Source organism: Protopterus annectens, chromosome 13.part0, assembly GCF_019279795.1.
Source record: "Protopterus annectens isolate FY-2018-M chromosome 13.part0, PAN1.0, whole genome shotgun sequence".
In the NCBI taxonomy this organism is placed as follows: Eukaryota; Metazoa; Chordata; order Ceratodontiformes; family Protopteridae; genus Protopterus; species Protopterus annectens.
The window spans coordinates 491911845-491928855 of NC_056747.1; the positions used below are offsets into that span (position 1 = coordinate 491911845).

At 42.5% G+C, this 17011-nt stretch overlaps 1 protein-coding gene across 1 annotated transcript in view; it reads left to right on the top strand.

Moving 5' to 3' along the window:
* The window catches only part of TBL2 (transducin beta like 2), a 648257-nt gene that overhangs the window by 183560 nt on the left and 447686 nt on the right, over positions 1–17011 (top strand). The window lies entirely within an intron of this gene.

The following is a 17011-nucleotide window of genomic DNA, read 5'->3' on the forward strand; positions in this document are numbered from 1 at the left end:
GGCATCCTAGCCCCTCCTAGTTCCACTTAGTACCTACCACCCTTACTTAGCTTTGGGATTCTACCCATCTGTAATGACTGCAGCTGTATGCACAATGAACATAGTACAGTTTTGTATGTACCATAAATGTAGATGTTCGAGTGCTCATACAGCTGCAGTCCAGGTTACCCTGCCTCCATCCCCTCTTAGGACAGGCCTTATGACAAACACCTTTATCATACAACCTATTTGGGGTATTCTTTTATGGTGTATTTGCTTGCAACTACTGTTTTTGATTTATCTACATTGCATGTTTGCATAATATTATGTTTTGCCTTCCTTCTGGGGGCACCTGACATCTGGGGCAAGAAAAACTGAAGAAAATGGCGTCGGCTGCCTCTTTTATACCCCTGCCCTCACTGACATCAGGGAAGAAGCAACGACAACCGACGCCGGACCTAGACTTTGGAATTCGGCCGACTGAGGACCCGCCTGATGGCAGGATAACCCATCTGTAATGACTGCAGCTGTATGAGCACTCGAACATCTACATTTATGGTAGGTACAAAACTGTACTTTCTCTTTGGAATCTTTGGCAATTTTATTTTCGTAACTAGCTGTGGAGGATTTTATGAGGGATCTCAGCTTCTTACTGAGGCTGGCAAGGGAGTTTTTTGCATCATGGGATTTTCCTGTTTTCTGCAACAGTTTCTTCCTTTTGTTGTATAGTTTGTTTGACAGGGAGCTACCAGATTGGCTTCCTTTTTTTGGAGGAGAGTGTCTTGGTTCTATTTGGGATGGCACGATTCATGCACGAGTGGATGTGCTCGTACAGTGCTTTAGTGTAAGATTCGGCAGTCGAACTTTCAGTTCCCGTCTGCATGGATGTCATGAAGTCTGTCACTTCTGACTTGAGTAGCATGAAGTTGGCCTTGGAGATGTTTTTTACGGATGTTTCCTTACAGGGGGTGGGGTTGGGGTGAGATGTGGATGTCAAAGGTGATTAGCTAATGGTCAGACCTAACCAACGAGGGGGTGACCACTGGTGTGGAGCATCGATTTCCCATGTTTGTAATGACCAGGTCCAGGAAATGGGAGCCCTTGGTGGGAATTTGGATTACTTGATCCAGGGTATTGGAATTTATGAATTCCAAGAACTGTTGGGCAAATGTGTTAGTACATGAGTAGTTTTCCCAGTTAATGGCAGGGTAGTTTAAATCACCCAGTATTAGGATGTTTGTTTGTATCTTAATATTTTCTCTACCTTAGAACTAAAAAAAAAAGCACGTCTCTTTCATTGTATCTTTCTTTCCTGTAGTGCTTGCTTGCTTCTCTGCACCAACTGTTTACAAGTTGCCAGTATTAACTTTTGCCAGTCTCTCCATGTGCTCTGTTAAAATGTTTTGCATGCAAACTTTTCTGGGCACTTCAACCCCAGCTGGCAAGCATGTCATTTAGATAAGGACTCTTTGTGCTCTATGCTAAATGTTTTTTTCTCCCCTTTCTGTGAACCTTGTACCAAAAGGAAGATGAGTAGTACAGGCAAGGCAACCTTAGCCACTGTAACTGCATGAGCTCTGTCAGTAAATTGTTTTATCCCTCAAGTAAAATGCACCTGCAACAAATGATAAATAAAAAAAAGGATTTTTGGTGCTAAGAACTGTATTTTGCTGACCTCCCAGTTAAGTTTACAGCAATATGTTCTCCAGCAAAGATAGTTTCTTGACATAATCATTTGTGCAGATTACGGAATTAAAGACATTTGATTGTGTAGTACTGGCATCCATCCACCCACAACCTCTTTCAGCCATTTTTGCACATGGGGTTGGGATGTCACTTCAACAGTGACAATTATCTAAAGTCAGTGTTCACACTGCTGGGTGGCTAGCCATGTTACAGTTCTTCCATACCACATGCAGTCACAACTATGGACAATTTTGTGTATCCAGGTCACCTTCTGTGTGTCTTTGAAATGTGGGAGGAAACCAGAGCACCTGGAAAAAATCCACACAAATGCAGGGAGGACATGTAGACTCCACACAAAAGGTACCCCATCAGAAAATCAAACCAGAGAACCTTTTGCTGTGATACACATTTCCCTCTTAAGATCATTGTTGTATCAACCTGGAAATTCCAAACTGGCTCCGGTGACTCACTTTGTTTTTAATTTGTTTTTCCCCAGCAAAGAAACAAACTTACCCTGGGGCTCAGCCCACTCTGTTCATCCTCTCTGTGTTCAGGCTCACTCTACACCCAGTTCCCACTGACACCTCCTCTTAGCCTACTTTTATTCATCCACACACTCCACCCACCTTACTGTCATCCAATCACAGCACTCTTGTTAACTGCCTGTATCCAACACATTTCTTTCCTACCTCTCCACCCACTACACATACCTATCCCTATTATTAAACAACTTTAACCACACGCACCATTTAAAATCTATCCTCAGCAACACTCCCAGCTAACAAATCATACCTCTCACTTACACCTGCCTGTCATTTTAATTATCATAATGATAATCATTTCTCTGTACATCATAACTCTCTTGATACGGGCATGCTCTTTTATCATACCATATTTAGTGACCCGAATCCAGTCTTAATCCATGCCTTCCCTAATCCAGCTTACATCACCATATGGTCATATCTAGTTAACGGTACCCAATTAAACTTTTTCAAAATCGTATGCTGTTACACCCAACCCATAACTCAAACCAAAGTCTAGACTACCAGCCACCTTTACCCATATACTCCTGTTATGTACTTTACACCTCTCTAAGGACATCCACCCAAATCCAGGCCCAACCATACACACTTTTCTCACTAACACCTTTCATGCCAACTCTATTACCTTTTCTGAAACCAGTAGAAACACAAATAAAAACTTAACTCTTTTCCACACCAATATGCACAGTATAACTGTCACCACACTCCTTGCTTGAAACAAATGCCATACCCATGATAGCCTCACATTTACCAAGACATGGTTAAAGCCAAGCATATACAACAAAGAAATGCTTTCATTTGGATACATCATCATTAGAGAAGATGGATTGCACAAAAAGCAGGTTGGGGTAGTGATAATGTATCCTAGTGGTATTAATCTTACCCTCTTTCCCTCAGTGTCCTCTAATTCAACAATGCAGAATTACTCCTAAGCTACCTCAAATTCAGTGCTTATAAAATATTTGCATATGTGCAGTCTGTGCCCTGTCTGAAAGCAATGTTAATGCTATGGAAGACCTCAGGGGCGACCGACTCCCACGTGGAGTTGCCTAGGCCTCTGGATACTCAAGGTGTTGGGCCTACGGAGACTAACCCTTCATATGGGTCCAAAGCCGCTGAGCAGGCATCGGCTTCTGAGGGTGTTTTCAGACCTTCTCAACTTACCATTGCATCTACAGCCAAGTCTAAAACTACATTAAAGACAAAGAAGCAAGTAAAGTATTCATCTGGACAGGCCTCCATGCCTAAAAAGCAGATGCTCAAAATTGCCAAAGACTTAATTACTCTGATCAGGGGTTCCCATCCCCCTCCTGATAAAAGGCCTAGGCAGGATACAGACTATGATTCCTCTGACCAAGTTTCAATATATTCTGATTCCTCTTCAGACCAGGGATACTCCTTACCCCCCTGTGAGGACTCTGATGCTGAAGAATCAATTCCTTCAGCCTCTCCTCCTGAGGATTACTCTTTTGGGGAAACTTTACATACCATGAGGGGGCATTTCCATTGGGAGGGCCAGGATTACTCAGAATCCAAGAAAAGGCTCAGAGACTTTATTTTATTGCCTCAGCACAGGCCCCTTGCTATTTCGCCAGTGTTGGATATTGTGGACGATGTGTTCTCTGAATCCAGTTTAAATCCATTCTTTACCCCCTGGTCCAGTCAAGCCAGACTGGTACTACAGGGTCCCTGACTCTCACAGATTTCTTTATAAAAACCCTGCTGCTGACCCAGAAACTATTTCCCAGGGTCCCAAAGGGGTAAAGGCCTCCACGGCTAAAAATCCTGTTCCCTCTGACAGGGATTCTACAGTATTAGACAGATGGGGGAAGAAAGATTACACCTCTGCAACTTTAGCAGTAAGGGCCTTAAACTGCCAGTTTCACATGCTTAAATATCAACAATATTTACTGTCTCAGTTAAAACAGAAAATGAGTACAAGTGCAGAACAACCTGATTTTAAGGAAATGCAAGATTTATTGCATGCAGCTGAACAAGTGGGAAAGCATACTTTGCAATGTGGTTTTGATTCATTAGAAGCTTCTTGTAGAGCAGCAGTTACAGGATCTGTGATTCGAAGACATGCTTGGTTAAAGGAACAAACCTTACCAGATCTTGTTAAGGCAAAATTATTGGATGCTCCTTTACAGCAAGATATTTTATTTGGTGTTAAGGCAGAAGAGGTATTAAAGAAAATGGAGGATAAGGCAAAATCTATGCAAACAGTGAAGGATTTCTTACAGGTACAGCCACCAAGATTTGGCAGGAATTGGCCTACGAAAAATTGGTCCTTTCCAGTGTCAGACAGGCCACAAAGAGGCAGATGCAGATGCCCATGAGGCAGATCTCAGCCCCAAGGCTCTTACAGACCACGACAGTGGGGTGCATCAACCCCAAAAGGAGGTGAGGACAAGTCACAACCGTGCAGGTAACAGTCCCAATGACTTCCCCCTTCCAATGCCAAACTCTTCCCTTTTGGTAGCTCCCTTAGGTGGGAAACTAACACTTTTTTCACAAAACTGGCAAACAATCACCCAAGACAAATGGGTGCTGAATATTGTGTCTCAAGGTTACAGGTTCCACTTTCACACTTTACCAAGGCTAAAAGGTATGCCAGACCTGCCACACAATCAATGGGCAGAGGCACAAAAACAAATTACAGCCCTCATGGACATGAGAGCTATTCAAAAAGTACCACAGCAGGAACAAGGACAAGGATTTTACTCAAGACTCTTCCTGGTCCCCAGAAAGGACAAAGCCTGGAGACCCATACTAGACCTTCCCACTCTAAATACTTACCTGGATGTTCCAAAATTCAAAATGTTGACACTACAGCAGCTCCTTCCCATGTTGGGCATGAAAGCTTGGCTTGTTACTTTGGACCTCTAAGAGGCATACCTGCATGTCCCTATCGGACAAAATTGCAGAAGATACCTCAGATTCATAGCTGGTTCAATGTACTACCAATTCTCTGCACTGCCCTTTGGATTATCTACTGCGCCCAGGGTCTTCACAACGTGCCTGGCACCAGTAATTGCATTTTGCAGACAAAAAGGAATTCAAATATATCCATACCTGGACGACTGCCTGATTCAAGCGGAGAGCAAGGACATTCTTCTAAAGCATCTGGCGTTTGTAAAAACATTAATTTGCCTAGGGTACACAGTAAACAAAAAGAAGTCAAAACTAGTGCCCTCACAAGAGATAATATTCCTGGGTGTCAGCTTAAACACAACTGCCCAGATGGCTTATCTCACGCCAGACAAACAAGGACAACTGACTCAGTATTTTGAAATGATGGCAACAAAGTCCCACCTCCCTGCAAGAAAAATTCTGCAGGCCTTGAGATTCATGCCATCCTGCATTCTACTAATTCCATATGCCAGACTGCATATGAGGAAATTACAATGGTACCTAAAAAGTGTTTGGACTCAACACTCTCACAGCTTGGAAACAGTAATACCACTAATTCCCTGCCTACAACAGGAGTTTCGATGGTGGGCACAGGCATGTCACCTCAACAAGGGTCAGCCATTCACTCTTCCCACAGCCAAGCAGACTTTAACAACAGATACTTTGGATTATGCCTGGGGAGCACACATGGCAGGAAAATGTATTCAGGGCAAATGGACCACAGACCAAATGCATCTTCACATCAGTCAAAAAGAGATGTTGCTGTACAAAATGCCCCAACAGCTTTCAAGGACCTTCTGCATCCAGGACAATTACTATTAGACAGACAACACCACAGTAATGTGGTACATAAACAAGCAAGGGGGCACTCATTCTTACCCCCTATGCAGACAAGCCATGACCTTGTGGAGCACAGCTATAACTTATCAAGTTCATCTGCAAGCACAACCTGCCAGGAAAGAAAAATACTCTGGCAGACGACTTAAGCAGAAACATCATGGATCCTCACGAGTGGAAATTAAATCCACAAGTTTTCAGCATGATAATACAAAAATGGGGATGCCCGGACATAGATCTCTTTGCCTCCCCACTGAATTGCCAACTACAAAAATTCTGCACAAGGACTTATCACACACAAGCATGGAAAGTGGATGCTCTTTCGTTCGGCTGGAAAAGCCTAAACATTTATGCCTTCCCACATCTGCCTCTCCTTTCAAAGGTACTCCTAAAAGCCAGACAAGACAAACCACAGATTATTCTGATTGCTCCAGACTGGCCATGCCAGCATTGGTACTCAATCTTAAAGAACTTAGCTCAAGGCCCACCTTGGATTTTGCCTCAAATTCCACACCTTCTGACTCAGCAAAACAGTCAGATCCTGCACAGTCAGCTCAAAACATTATCCCTGGCTTGCATGGCAGATTCATTAGCCAAACAGACAACACCTCTGTCTAAAGTTGTTATGGATGTCATTTTGGAGGCCAGGAGGCCTAGCACCAGGAAATCTTATTCAGAAAAGTGGAAGAGATTCTGTGCCTGGAACCAGGCTCAAAGCCTTGGCCGTCTTGTTCCTAACATTCCTCGGATACTACAATACTTAACTGAGATGCTGGACAAAGGACTATCCTTCTCATCCATTAAGATCCATGCTTCTGCCATTTCGGCTCATTACAACACAGATCCTCCTATTTTCTCTCATCCATTGCTAAAGCAGTACCTCAGAGGGGCTAAAAACATAAGACTGCCCCGGAAAGCACCAACACCAACTTGGGACCTCAGTTTTGTCTTGGAAAAACTCACTTTACCTCCTTTCGAGCCAGCCAATTCAGCAGAATTAAAATATATATCATAGAAAACTGCTCTGCTACTGGCAATAACCTCAGCACAAAGAGTCTCAGAACTACAGGCACTAATGGCAGTGGAGCCTTTCATCATTTTCCACCAAGACAGGGTTTCCTTAAGAACAAACTCTTCATTTATGCCTAAGGTGGTATCCAGTGTGGCTCTTAACCAAACCATTCACTTGCCAACATTTTATCCAAATCCCCAGAATAAAGAGGAGAGAATTCTACATTCCTTGGACATACACAGGCAATTACGCTTCTATTTGGACAAAACAAAAGCTTTCAGAAAAACTGAACAATTGTTTGTATCTTATGCTGCAAGATCACAGGGAAAGGCTATTTCAAAGCAGACCATTTCAAAGTGGATAGTACACTGTATCAGGTTCTGCTACACACAGCATGGGAAACCTGTACCATCTAACGTTAGACCACATTCCACCAGGGCAACTGCAACTTCTACTGCCTATCTTAGAGGAGTACCTACCAAAGGCATTTTGGAAGCTGCAACTTGGAGTTCAGTGCACACCTTTACCAAGCATTGTCACTTGCCTCTTTACTCTAGATCCAGAGCTGGCTTTACCAGTGCAGTGCTGCAGGTCCTCATAGCCACACCAAATCCTCTATAGAACCAGCCACCCTGACTCAGCTTTGGGATTCTACCCAAGTGTAATGACTGCAGCAGTGAAACACGAACATAGTACAGTTTTGTACCTACCATAAATGTAGATGTTAGAGTGTCTCCACTGCTGCAGTCCTGGTTACCCACCCACCATCCCCTCTTTCTTAGCTGAGTCTTCTTTCTACACTATACTACCTATGTGGTGTATTTGCTGGTTACTGAAGGTTTTGTTTTTACCTTACTGTATGTTTTGTAAGCAGTATGTATTGCCTATCTCTTTGGGGGCACCTGACATCTGGGGCAAGAAAAACTGAAGAAAATGGCGTCTGCTGCTTCTTGTATACCCCTGACGCACTGACGTCAGGGAGGATGCGGCAGCAACTGACGCCAGACCAAGACTTTGGAACTCTGGCTGACTGCGTAACCGCCTGATGGCAGGATAACCCAAGTGCAATGACTGCAGCAGTGAAGACACTCGAACATCTACATTTATGGTAGGTACAAAACTGTACTATGTCTCTACCTTGGATGGGTCCGGAGCTGCTGAGCAGGCACCGGCTTCTGAGGGTGTATTCAGGCCTACAGACTTGCATATTAAACCGACTCCAACTTCAGTGCTAAGGCCTAAATCTCGATCTACGTCTAAAAATCCAACGCCCAGGGCACATGTTCAGGCCCATATGTCTAAAAAAACAAATGATTAAAATGGCTGAAGATTTAATTACTCTAATCAGGGGTAGTCAACCCCCCACCCCCTTCCAAGAGGCTTGGATTGAATTTGACTATGAATTTTCTGAACAGGACTCTGTTTCTTCTGACTCTTCTAATGATCTGAATTTGTCCATACCTACTTATGAGGACTCCGATGCAGAGGATTTCATTCCTCCTACTTCTAGGATTCTCTTTTGGGGAAACTTTACATAACTTAAGGGAGCATTTCCACTGGGAAAGTCAGGATTTCTCTGAATCTAAAAAGAGGCTTAGGGATTTCCTACTTCTTCCTCAGCATAGGCCTTTGGCTATACCTCCTGTACTAGATATTGTTGATGATATGTTTTCGGAATCCAGTATGGCCCCTGATTCCTTGCCTCCAGCACCTAGCAAACCAGACAGGTACTACAGAGTTCCTGAGTCCCACAAACCATTTCTCAGGGGCCCAAGGGCATTAAGACTTCTACTGCTAAAAATCCTACCCCTTCTGATAGAGACTGCAAGGCGCTGGATAGATGGGGGTAAGAAGGTTTACACATCTGCAACCCTGGCAATCAAGGTTTTAAACTGCCAATTTCATGAGTTAAAATATCAACAGCATATTACTGGACTGCTTAAACAGAAAATTATGTTGATTTCTGACTGTGTGGAAAATAAAGATTTTCAGGATTTATTGCATTCTGCAGAACAAGTTGGAAAACATACTTTGCAATGTGGTTTTGATTCTTTAGAGGCCTCTTGCAGGGCTGCTGTTACTGGGTATGTGCTTAGAAGGCATGCTTGGCTTAAGGAGCAATCTCTGCCTGATCATGTTAAAGCAAAACTTTTGGATGCTCCTTTACAGCAGGATCGCTTATTTGGCAATAAGGCGGAAGAAATTCTAAAAAAGATGGAAGATAAAGCTAAATCTATGCAAACTGTGAAAGATTTCTTACAAGTGCAACCTCCTAGATTTAGTAGGCATTGGCCTACTAAGAACAGGTCCTTTCCAGCTCCTTCCAGAGCCACTACGACCAAACCCAGGCATTCCAAAACCACCAGGCTTCAGTCCCAAGGGACTTTAAGAACTAAGCAAGAGGGTGCTTCCACTTCCAAATCTGGAAATAACAAGGCACCACCCTTTGGTAAACAGTCTCAATGACTTCCCTTTGAAATTACCAAGCACTTGTCTCTTAGCCGCCCCTTTGGGGGGAAAACTGGCTCTTCATTCAAGAAACTGGCAACTTATAACCCAGGACAAATGGATTTTAAATAGTGTCCCAGGGATACAGATTTCATTTCCACACGCTGCCAACTCCAAACGGGTGGTCAGACCTGCCCCCAAATCAGTGGGCAGAGGCTCAGAAACAAGTACTTTCCCTCCTAAACATGGGGGGCTATTCAGCTAGTACCAGAAGAGGAAAAGGGATAAGGTTTCTATTCCAGACTTTTCCTGATACCCAGAAAAGACAAATCCTGGCGTCCAATTCTGGGCCTGTCTACTCTAAACACCTTTCTGGACATTCCAAAATTCAAGATGCTGACTCTTCACCAGTTACCTCCTATGCTAGGCAAGGATGCTTGGTTGGCAACTCTCGACTTAAAAGAGGCTTACCTGCATATCCCAATCGGGGAATCTTGCAGAAGATTCCTACGCTTCAAAGCAGGCTGCATGCATTATCAGTTCTCTGCACTGCCCTTTGGCTTGTCTACTGCGCCCAGGGTATTCACAAAGTGCCTGGCTCCAGTAATTGCATTTTGCAGGCAAAGACATATTCAGATTATATCCATACCTGGACAATTGTCTACTTCAGGCAGAAAACCAGGCTATTCTTCTAAAACATCTGGCGTTTGTAAAAAAAAAACTTCTAACTTGTCTAGGGTACACCATAATCGAAAATAAATCTCAACTGGGTATCCTCTCAAAAAATTACATTCCTGGGTGCAAGCTTGAATACAACTGCCCAGATGGCTTTCCTTACGCCAGAAATTGAAATTCATTTAGTGACTTACTTCAAACAGGTGGCTACGAAAACCCTGCTATCTGCAAGGCAAATACTGCAAGCCTTGGGGTTCATGGCCTCATGCATTCTTCTAATTCTACATGCAAGACTGCATATGAGGAAACTTCAGTGGTTCTTAAAAAGTTTATGGAGTTAACATTGTCACAGCCTGAAAACAATGATTCCTGTCATATCTTGCCTGCGCCTAGAGTTCCTATGGTGGGCAGAGGCCTGCCACCAAAACAAGGGACTGCCATTCACACCACCCCCTGCCACCCAAACTCTAACTACAGATGCATCAGACTGTACATGGGGGGCTCATCTGGCAGGGAAGTGTAGTCAGGGCAAATGGAGCCCAAATCAAATGCACCTTCAAATCAATCAAAAAGAAATGCTAGCTGTACAGAATGCACTGACAGCCTTCAAGGACTACCTTCATCCAGGACAATTACTGATAAAGACGGACAACACCACGGTTATGTGGTACATAAACAAGCAGGGGGGTACACATTCCTACCCCCTCTGAAAACTAGCCATGGCATTGTGGAACACGGCCTTGAGCTACCAAGTACAACTACAAGCTCAATTTCTGCCAGGAAAGCAGAATGTTCTGGCAGACGAACTAAGCAGAAATCTCATGGACCCTCACGAATGGAAACTGGAACCATGGATTTTCAACATGTTGACACGCAAATGGGGGAGCCCAGACATAGATCTTTTTGTCTCACCCCAGAACTACCAGTTGGACAAATTTTGCACAAGAACTCATCACAAAAAAGCCTGGAAAGTGGATGTTCTGTCCTTCAGCTGGAAAAGCCTTCTCAGTCTATGCCTTTCTCCCTCTGCCTTTGCTCTCCAAAGTTGTACTAAAAGTCAAACAGGACAAACCAAAAATGATTTTGATTGCTCCAGACTTTCCTCGCCAGCACTGGTACCCACTCCTGCGTAGTGTGTCACAAATTTCTCCGTGGCACCTGCTTCAGTCACCTTCCTTACTGTCTCAGCAGAAGAACCAATTTCTGTACCCTCAGCTCCAAACATTGAATCTTGCAGCTTGGCTAATCACTTAAATTCACCCTTAGCATCCCTCAGCAAACCTGTGATGGATGCCATTTTGGAGGCGAGAAGACCTAGAAAATCTTATGCTGACAAATGGAAAAGATTCTGTGCCTGGAATCAATCTCAAGGGATGAGCACAGCAGTGCCCAATTTACTTCAGATTTTGCAATACTTAACTAAAATGCTTCACAAGGGCCTGTCTTTTTCTTCCATAAAACTCCATGCCTCAGCCATTTCAGTTCATTACAACACAGACTCTCCCCCCCCTTCTCTCATCCTCTTCTAAAGCAGTATCTCAGAGGGGCCAAAAATTTGAGACCACCCAGGAGAGCTCCAACCCCTCCCTGAGACCTTAACTTTGTATTGTTGAAACTCACTCTACCTCCTTTCTAGCCAGCTGCAACTGCAGACTTAAAATGTCTTTCCTGGAAACAGCCTTCCTTTTAGCAATCACTTCAGCTAGAAGGATATCTGAATTACAGGCCCTTATGGCAGTGGAGCCTTTCATCATCTTTCCTGCGGACAGAGTGTCATTTAGGACCAATCCATCATTCATGAATAAGGTGGTATCCAGTGTGGCTCTCAATCCATTCATTTCCCAACTTTCTTTCCCAATCCACAGAACAAGGGAGAGCGGATTCTGCATTCATTGGATGTACACAGACGACTCGTATTCTACTTGGACAGGACTAAATCTCGAATAAAATCTGAACAACTGCTGGTAGCATTTGCTGCAGGGGCAGATGGGAACGCTATTTCAAAGCAAACCATTTCTAAATGGATAAGCCATTGTATTCATTTCAGTTATAAGCACCATGGAAAACCTATCCCCCAGGGGATCAGATCTCATTCCACCAGGGCTACATCTACTTCAGCAGCCTTTCTCAGAGGTGTTCCTACCAGGAATATTCTAGAAGCTGCTACCTGGAGTTCAGTTCATCCTTTCACCAAGCATTATCACTTACCAATTTTCTTTAAATCAAGAGCTGGCTTTGCCACTGCTGTTTTGCAGGGCCTTATAGCTGGTCCTAATGCTGTATAAATCCATCCTCCCAACCTTAGCTTTGGGAGTCTACCCAAATGTAATGGCTGCAACAGTGAAACACGATTAACATGGTACAGTTGTGTACACTTACCATAAATGTAGATGTTAGAGTGTATTCACTGTTTCAGTCCTGGTTGCCCTCCTTTTACATATATATATATATATATATATATATATATATATATATATATATATATACACACACATCTGGGACAAGAAAAACTGATGTAATGGCGTTGGCTGCATGTTTTATACCCCTAACGACCTGATGTCATGGAAGAAGGGACAGCAACCGACGCAGGACCCAAGACTTTGTTAATCAGGCCGACTGAGGGCAACCTGCCAGCAGATTACCCACATGTAATGACTGCAACAGTGAATACACTCGAACATCTACATTTATGGTAGGTGTACACAACTGTACTACGTAATCTTTGACTTTTCCTCATGGTTTAAAACTTTTCACTATGTTTGGATCTGAGGACATCCGTAGATATGTATGCAGTCCCACAGTTGGAAATCTATATAGGTAATCAGTTTCAAGGAGACCCACACATCTTTCGACTGGGGAATATATAACATTGGTATACACTGATTTTTATGTATCATTTGATAAGCATGAAGCCTTTTTCTGTGTGTCCAACTGGTCCAGTACTTTTTGGGACAGTCAGTCACCCCAAAACTGTAAGTTAGAAACGGAAAAGCAAGTTGACTAATATTGCCTTAACATCTAGAAATAAATTAATTTACCTTTTGAGCTATTTCTTACTGAGCTGTATTGTTCGTTGTATTGCCAGTCCTTCATCTCTTCCCAGATAGTTAGACTTTCTCTTCTGCTCAAGTTCCTGTATGTCGTATTCCTCACCCAGGCTGATATTTTCTTGGTGCTGCAGCTTTCCTTTTTTAAATGTTGCTGTTGCACATTTATTAGAACCAAATATCATTCTTGTATGAGTGTTTTAATCTGCTCATCTGATGCCTACTGTATGGTACAAAAAATGTAACAAACTAGCGGTAAAAGAACGCCAACATCTGTCATCCAGAACACAACAATGTTGCAATAGCTGCCTTCAAACCGAGTCCAGTAGAAATATCCAAAGTAAATGTCACCACAGTCGGTGTAAAAAATACATCAAACCTTTACTTAATATTAGATAGAAGAACACTTTTATTAGATATTTATATTTCTTTTTTAGATCATGCAGTAGATTACTATTAGGGTAGATAATTTATATAATGGATGTTATACATTTTTTTAGTATTATTTTTAATACATATTATTTTTATATTTTGGTACAAACAGTTACACCAATTTGTAAAGTATTGGTAGATTTTGTAGCAGGCAATTCTTTTCAGTATAAAGTTTTATACTTGTTATGAATTGGCATGTATGAATTGTATTAATAAGTGCGGTGTGACTTTAAGTGGAATTGGCGCCAAAGAAACTATTTAAACACTTTGTATCAGTTGGTCTAATTGTTCTGATGACGCGCACTTTTGTGGGAGTGAAAGCGCTTAACGTTTACTTGTTTTTATCTCAATAAATGACTTTGTATTTTTTACCACGATTGTGGTGATATTTACTTTGGATATTTCTACTGGAATCAGTTTGAAGGCAGCTATTGCAACATTATTGTGTTCTGGATGAGCGGATGTTGGCTTTCTTTTACTGCTAGTTAGTTACATATTTTGGTGTGGACTGAACACTTTCTCTTTAGTTTCAGTTACTGTATGCTGCAGAGGACGAGTCTCTTAGAGTGGCACAATCTGGCATAACCACATGCCTGTGTGTGTGTCTCTGCCTCATCCAGTTGGACAAGGACATAAGTTGTTAGGTTCCCCAAAGCTGAAGAATAAATAAAACCCCTACTACTGCAGGGGTGGTGATTCACCCTCAGTCGTGTACTTTAGTGAGCTGTAGAGGCGTAACTGGATATCTTCGTTCCACAGAAACCAACGACAGTTACCTTCTGGACTTGGCAGGCTTTTTGTGTTTGTTTAGCAGGACACTAGCCAAGAGGCCAAATAACGCTGCATTTTCCAGGTGGCGACTTAACTACCCCAAGACACCAATGGAAGGCCATGGTCAGAGGGAGAAATTCCCTTCATGCCTTGGTGTCTGTTACTTCTCAGGTATCAGGTAAGAAATATGATAGCAGAATATCTGGCCTTCAAAAATTTCTTCCCCTTGTTCTTTCTGCCCCTGTTTCACCGTTTCCATCCTTGCCAGATGGTTTACAGACAGAAGACCCCCTGTAAAATAAAGAGAGAGACTGTCTGAGAAAATAATAATGTTTAAGAAATCTTTAAGAACAACAGGGCCTCTGGTATTATCCCAGATTCTTTTAAATGGCAAAAAGATGCAGACCCTAAGGTCTATTCTGAATTCTTCAGAAGCTTTATACCAGAAGGAGTCTTTGTGCTGCAACACTAATCTGTCTATCTGTACTCTTTTAATTTTGTGAAAAATACACTTGTGTTCTTTGGACCTTCAGAATGTTTGCCTGCACATAAAGATCAGGAAGCAGTAAAGAAGATTCCATCGTGTCAGGCAGAAGCCAAGTCATTATCAGTTTTACACTACTCTGTCTTTACTTTGGTCCCTATAGTATTCATAAAGTGCATTTTGCTGGTACAGTAGCTCTCTGCAGGGACAGAATTGTTTGTTTACTTGAATGACTGGTTTCTAGTAAACTACAACAAAGGTGTTCTCCCAGAAATTCTGACTTCCCTCCATCTTATACTGTTGGAGGTTTACTTTAGATTTTACAAAGTTCCAGTTTAATAGCAAGTGTTGTCTTTCATTGGTTGTTCTGTGGATACCAGCTCCTGTTGGACATTTTTACGTCATCCATTTCCTCTGGCCACCTTACAATGCTACAGCTCTTCTGGTCCGAAGAGTATGATCCCTCAGACCTTTGTGCAGATTTCTGTGGGCTCCAAAAAGCCTGTAAACGGGCAGATTTTTACTTTCAATCTGGTCAGCAGATCCTTTGGTTTACCTCCTGTCATGGCCATGTTTACTGTAAATGTCATCCTTGTAGTGGAGGAAGGCATTTTATGTACTACATAACATAGACCACAAACGAGTATTGCACACACAGTATAGGACTCAATGTTTTCTGTATACTGTTTGTGAGATTGTACAACACTGCTTTTCATCAGAAGACTGGCTTTGTCAGTTGTCAAATCAGAAATATATGCAACAACATATTTACATTAACTTGGAATAGTCATGTGGCAAACATTACTCCCATACAGTACAATATTCAAAAAATGCATTAGTAATACAGTCAGAACTTGATTTAACTTCAAATATGCAGCCAAATGTCATTATACTAAGTGCCCTTCACATCAATTTCATATATTGGCTAAGCATGCATGGGTAATAAATGATCAAAACTTGTATTATAATGCATGCTGAAAGATGCAAGCTAAGAAATAAATGACCATTCAGTTCAGATACACTGTTCAGAACAGATCAAATGACAATATAAAATGCCTGTGTATGATCCGTAAAAATAAATTTGTAAGAAGGGAAAGCATCGCATCAGACACACTTTCTCTGTCTTTCTCAATGTATTTAAATATGTATGTAATATGTGTTATATGTAGTGTGTGTAAATGTATATGTATGTGTGTGTTATGCATGTATGAAAATATATATATATATGTGTGTGCGTATGTATATGTACGTGTGTGTGTATATGTAAGCATGCACACATACACACACACACACACGATCAAAACAGATAAGAATTTTTTCACACCTGGGAGAATTAATGCCCCTAGGTTGGCAGTCCATATCTATTCCTTTCTAATAATTCTTGTGAACGTTGCATGTTGAGCCCTCAATTAAGTAAGCATTTATCAGTCCCACAAAAGCACATGTTTTACTCTGATGCACCTTATGTTCACAGATGGTATTACTTTCTGTCTTGCACCAAATGTCAGTCTGGTGTTCACTGATCTTAAACCTAAGGGGATACGAAGTCTGGCCTAATTAAAATGCACCACAAGCATATTGGACTAAGTATATCATACATGTCCTTCAAGGATGCATCTGCAGTCATCACATATGGGTTGTCCTGCCTCAGGCAGCCCTTCAGTCGGCCGGATTCCAAAGTCTGCTGATGTCGCCCTTTCCCCGACGTCAGAGCGCCTGGGGTATAAAAGCGTCAGCTGACGCCATCTTCCCCAGTCTTTCTTGCCACGTGGTGCCCGAAGCAGAAGCAGTTCGCAAGTGCCGGTCGGCCAGCTCCTGTAATTCAGCTAAACCGAAGACTTCAAAAGCTAAGAACCGAGTTGGGGACTCTTTCTTGCCTCAGCCGATGTCAGATAAAATTAATAATTGTTTAACTTGTGGGAAACAAATACCTCATAACGATTTCCACTCTTACTGCCTACCTTGCCTAGGCCCAGACCACGACGTCTCGGCCTGTTCCACCTGTGCTTCCTTCAACCGACGTACTCTTAGACGTCGGGCGGAGTTCGCAGAGGAACATTTTGGGGCTAGTTTTGCTTACAATATGCCGTCGGAGACTCCGACTTCACATTTAATAAAAAAACGGAAGGACAAGGACCGACACACGCGGTCCGCGATTTCGGCTGAAACCACGGCCAGGCCTACC